General features: G+C 37.7%; 1 non-coding gene across 1 annotated transcript; it reads left to right on the top strand.

Annotated features, from left to right (window-relative positions):
• The first annotated feature begins 1,473 nt into the window (after positions 1 to 1,473).
• Positions 1,474 to 1,580, top strand: LOC145151651 (small nucleolar RNA R71). The gene has a single exon (XR_013732214.1). It is a non-coding gene; the product is annotated as a small nucleolar RNA R71 (small nucleolar RNA).
• Positions 1,581 to 4,993: the final 3,413 nt, after the last annotated feature.

The raw sequence follows: 4,993 nt of genomic DNA, 5'->3' as shown, positions 1-4,993 counted from the left end.
ATCCAATACCACAAAGTCTATTGGAAAAATGAATTTCCCAATTTTTACTAAAATATCTTCCACAATTCCCCGGGGTTGTGTCACTGAATGGTTCGCCATGTGAATAGTCATCTTTGTAGTCTTCAACTTCTGAATATTTAATTTCTGATAAAACGAATAAGGCATCAAATTTATGCTAGCCCCAGAATCGGCTAAAGCATAAATCTTCATATTATTCCCAGACTCACATGGGAGAGTGAGTCGTCCAGGATCCCCCATTTTCTTAGGTATTTCTCCCAACACAACTTTTGAGCTTTGCTCACTTAGAATCACCTTAGAATTCTCCTTTAATTGCTGACGAGTGTCTAACAAGTCTTGTAGGAACTTAGCATATTCTGGAATTTTTGCAAGCGAATCAATAAAAGGAGTATTGATAGGAATACCCTTTAATTGCTTGATAAACTCCAGGTGTTCTCTCTCCAGTGGACTGAGATTAGCTCTGGACGGGAATGGCAAAGGTGGTTTATAAGTCGAGACGGTTTCTGGAATTTTCTGATCAGACCAAGGCCACGACATGGACATATGATTCCCACGACGTGGTTTCTGTACTTCAGCTACATTTTTGTTCTTGAATTTTAGCTTCTTCAGGTTTGGATCGGGGTGCTGGGGCTCCACTTCCAAGGCCTCTAGGAACTCAGAAATCGCCTCTTCTTCAATATCTATGGCCATTACGTGAGATTGGGTTTTATTTTCAGGATTTTTCGGGAATATTTTCTCATTAACCAAAGTGGTAAGTTGACCAAGTTGTACTTCAAGGTTATTAATGGAGGCTTGCTGATTCTTTATTAATGCTTGCTGATCTATCATTATTGCGTGATGATTCTTCATTATATTTCTTTGTTCTTCCATTGCAGCGTCAGTAGCATCATGTTTTTTTCTGAAGCTTCCATGAATTTCATCAACATGGTCTCTAATTCTGTTTTCCTCTCAGCTAGTGGTTGTTCTCTTTGGTAGAAGCCCCGGCCAGTTTGCCTAAATTTCTCTTCTTTTTGCTTCTTGTATTCTTCGTAAGGCAGCCACTCTTTCTTTGGTTTTCTCCAATCTTCATCATACTTGTCCCCACTTGAGTAGCATACTTGAGCTTTCTTGTTCCCATATTCATCCATATTGCAATCCTTTGTCAAGTGTGGGCCACTACATCTCTCGCAACCAACTCGAATTGCATGAATTGATTGGTCCATTTGAGTCAATCTCCTATCCATAGTGCTAACCATTGCCATCACAGCAGCCATCTCTTCAGTTTGTGTACCTCCACTGCCTTTCATTCCATCGCGTCCTGGGTTGTGATACTCACGAGAGTGCTTTGAAAATTCTTCAACCAGCTCCTTGGCCTGAATTGGGTTTTTCTTTGTTAGTGGTCCTTGTGAATCAAGGAGTTGTCTAGTCATGACATTCACCCCATCATAAAATATCGACATTTCTTGCTGAAGATTCAGGTCATGTTGAGGACAATTCCTTAACAACCCCTTGTAGCGCTCCCAGGCCTCGTATAATGACTCCCCCGGATTTTGCTCAAAGTTGGCAATTGCCTTCTTGAGTTTAAAGATTTTGGAGGGTGGACAAAACTGATCTAGAAATCTCTCGCGCAATTGGGCCCATGTGGTGATTGTACCAGGTGGGAGTGCCTTTAACCAGTCTTTTGCTGCTCCCTTGAAAGTGACTGGTAGCATCCTTAGCAAAGTTGTCTCCCTTGGGATATTGGGAGTATTAAAATAATCCGCAATATCGTTCACCTCGTCTAAGTGTTTGAAAGCATCCTCGTGATCCTTCCCGTAAAATGGGATATCCTTAAGTGCAGTAAGGATATGTCCCTTCAACTCGAATGTGGCATTGGCAGGAATCGTAGGATGTACTAAACCCGGCCCCACATCATCTCGAATGCGCTTCTTCTAGTCCCCCATGGCCATCTCATCAATGTTTGCCATCTCGTTCTCCAGCTCGTTCTCGGGTTCACTTGTTTGTAATTCAAATTCAGGCTCGGTATCGTACGCGGACTCGGCTTGGACGGGTATTTGATCTAAGTGTTCAAGCTTGCTCTTGTTCTTTGAAGATGAACTTGACTCCTCCGTTTTCTTCCCCGACTTCTTTGAGAACACTGATTTGAACTCTTGTAAAGGTGTCTTCTTTGGTGTTTGATCTTCTTTCACGCTCTTATCCTTCTTTTTGTGAAGTGTAGACTCGGGATCTTCAAGTGGTGGTACCAAAGGTGTGTTAGAACCTCTGGTCATGAACTCCTGAAATAAGAAAAGAAAATAAAACGTAAAACTGAACTAAGAAAAAGGAAAAAAAAATTGTGAATCACAGGTGTCACGTCGTGGAAGGATACTCCACGTCGTGACTTCTGTAAAAAAAAATTAAAACTATGCTTATAAAAATAACTTTTTTTGTGGGTTTTACCCCAAAAAAAATCGATTAATCTAAAGCAAATAAATAAACAATAAACTAAGCCGTTCCCCGGCAACGGCGCCAAAAACTTGATGTGCACGGAAGTACCCACTAATTTTAATATTTATAACCTAACAAACTTAGACTAACTATGCACTTGTAGGCAGTGTACCTAGTCATATTACAGTATTGCTTAGGTAAGTCGGGTGTCGATCACAGGGAACGGTGTTATTAATTAATCTATTTACTACTAAATTAATCTAATTATTAACAAGCTAAAAAGGGGGTTTTTATCTGATTTTGCTTAACTCAAATTCAATCAATAATTAAAAGACACTCTTATCTAGTTCGAATCCACTTCGTCCTTATGGCTAGCTAATAATTATGGATTATTAAGTTGGATATTATTATATTAGTAATTTAGGTCTAAATTTACCAATAGTTAATTAATTCATGTAAAACTATGTATGGTCACACACAATTAAACACAGAACCAATTATATTTATGAATATGCTATGTAAGATTTATCATGCAAACACAATTATGGTCATAATTTATGTTCTCTAGCACAGCAAGGTTAATTACGTCAATTACTAACTAAGATTTTGGTCGATCCTAGCTCTAGCAATTCAATGTTCACTAAATTACTAGGTTATCAAGTTCATGCAGTTAATGGTCACTAAGCTACACATAACATGAGTTTAAGCAATTTAAGCAACAACATGAGCATGCTAGGTAACAATAAATCAAACACAAGCAATTCACCAACTAAATAAATTCATGTAAAGTTATGCTATTCATAAGTTTGAAGCTTCATCTATCTAGATAAGAGTAGCTAGATTCAGCTGCTCATAGTAGCATCTAACTTATAAACACAACTCAAATAAGAAAACATGTCTATAAGCATCAAACAAGTAAACGAATTATGAACTTTTACTCTTTTTGGTGTTGAAAACCCTTTTCCAAGACCTTGCTTCTGCTGTAAATCGCCTCCTGGAACCTCTTCCTTCCGCCAAAAGTCTCCCAAAACGTAATGGAGAGGGGTTTATATATTTTCTGGAAAATCACGTTCCACGTCGTGGCAGGAAGCTCCACGACGTGACTTCAGGAATTATCCGTATTCACCAAGGATTCTTTCTTCGCGTACTTATCTTCTGAAAAGATCGATTCCACGTCGTGATTATCAAGTTCACGTCGTGGCCCCAGTATATTCCGTGAATTACTTCATCTTTTATGCTTCAAGCCTCCAATGTTCCATAAATTGTCACTTCTGGTCCCTTTCTTCTAAAATGCTTTATTTTGGCTGCAAATAACATTTTATCCTTATAAGTACCATAATTCTATGCAAATAACCAAAATATTAAATAGAATGTAGATCAATATTGCCTAGAACTATGTATAAATATGGCAATATCATCTAACATAAGCTCTATAACTCTATCCCTTTCAGATAAGGATAGAACATTTCATCCTTAGTCTAATGAAAGTATTCAATCTACGTGTTTGGTTGGAAATGCATATATATTCAAAATATATTTGTTGCAGTGAGAAAAACTCCAAAAAGTTTATAAAGTAAATAGTTCCTTTTAAAAACATCATATAATACATTGCATGGTCTGTGTTATCCTATTCAAAAAATTGTAGTATCGACATTCAGCTAGTGGCCAGGTAACCCTATCCCACTAGAGAGTACGGAGGCTACCCCAAACGTCATATGACAAATCTAAGTAAACAGATGATCTTGTGCCACAATAACCGTACGAATGACGTTTGATGGAATGGGTTGTGAATCGATTCCAGAACTCTTAATATGTTCCAAGAAAACTTGGTTTACAAAAACTCATTTTCTTTCACAATGAAAAGGTTAATCATGGTTTACAAAAACTCATTGTTGACGTGGATGCCTAGACATTAAATGAGCTAGCAAAATCTCTATTTAAGTCTCATTATTTTGCCATGTGACAACTGGCAAAATTTGTGTCAAGCAATGTTTAAAATGCATCTATGTATGAGTACAACCACATCATAACTTTGTTTGCAATAAATCTTTGAAAGCCAAAAGACATCAATTATATAAGTAAACATGTATATATATACTTTAAAAATCATATTTGTAAAAAACACTTGAAAGTCGACAAGATAGACCAAGAATTATGAAATTTCCATTTATATTTAAGGTGTTTTAGGCCTAGGACCCCACCAACCTAGTGATTTCGGTTGCCGTAGGACTGAAATCACCTCTTAGTGGGTAACACCAAAATCGAAATCACATGCTAAGGAACCACTAGGACCGAAATCATGCTATAGACCCAAAACTCCATGTCTACACCGAAATCACCCTTAGTGGGTGATGACATGGTGGAAATGCTAGCTAGGACAAAATCACTTGGTCAAAGTCATACCTAGGACCGAAATCACATGTGATTTCGGTCATACTAACGGGTTTTCAATGAGATCTCGGTTGGAAAGAAGATAAGGAGGTTTGACTTTATGATTAGATATTTCACCCTTTTCCAATAACAAAGTTTACCCAGCCAATATCCATGCATTACCCAACAGATAACAATG

The sequence above is a fragment of the Lactuca virosa genome, chromosome 1 (genome assembly GCF_052849685.1).
Source record: "Lactuca virosa cultivar CGN04683 chromosome 1, Lactuca_virosa_CGN04683_v6, whole genome shotgun sequence".
Classification (NCBI taxonomy): domain Eukaryota; kingdom Viridiplantae; phylum Streptophyta; class Magnoliopsida; order Asterales; family Asteraceae; genus Lactuca; species Lactuca virosa.
Note: the sequence above shows the minus strand (reverse complement) of the source record. Positions and strands in the feature narration are given on the sequence as shown.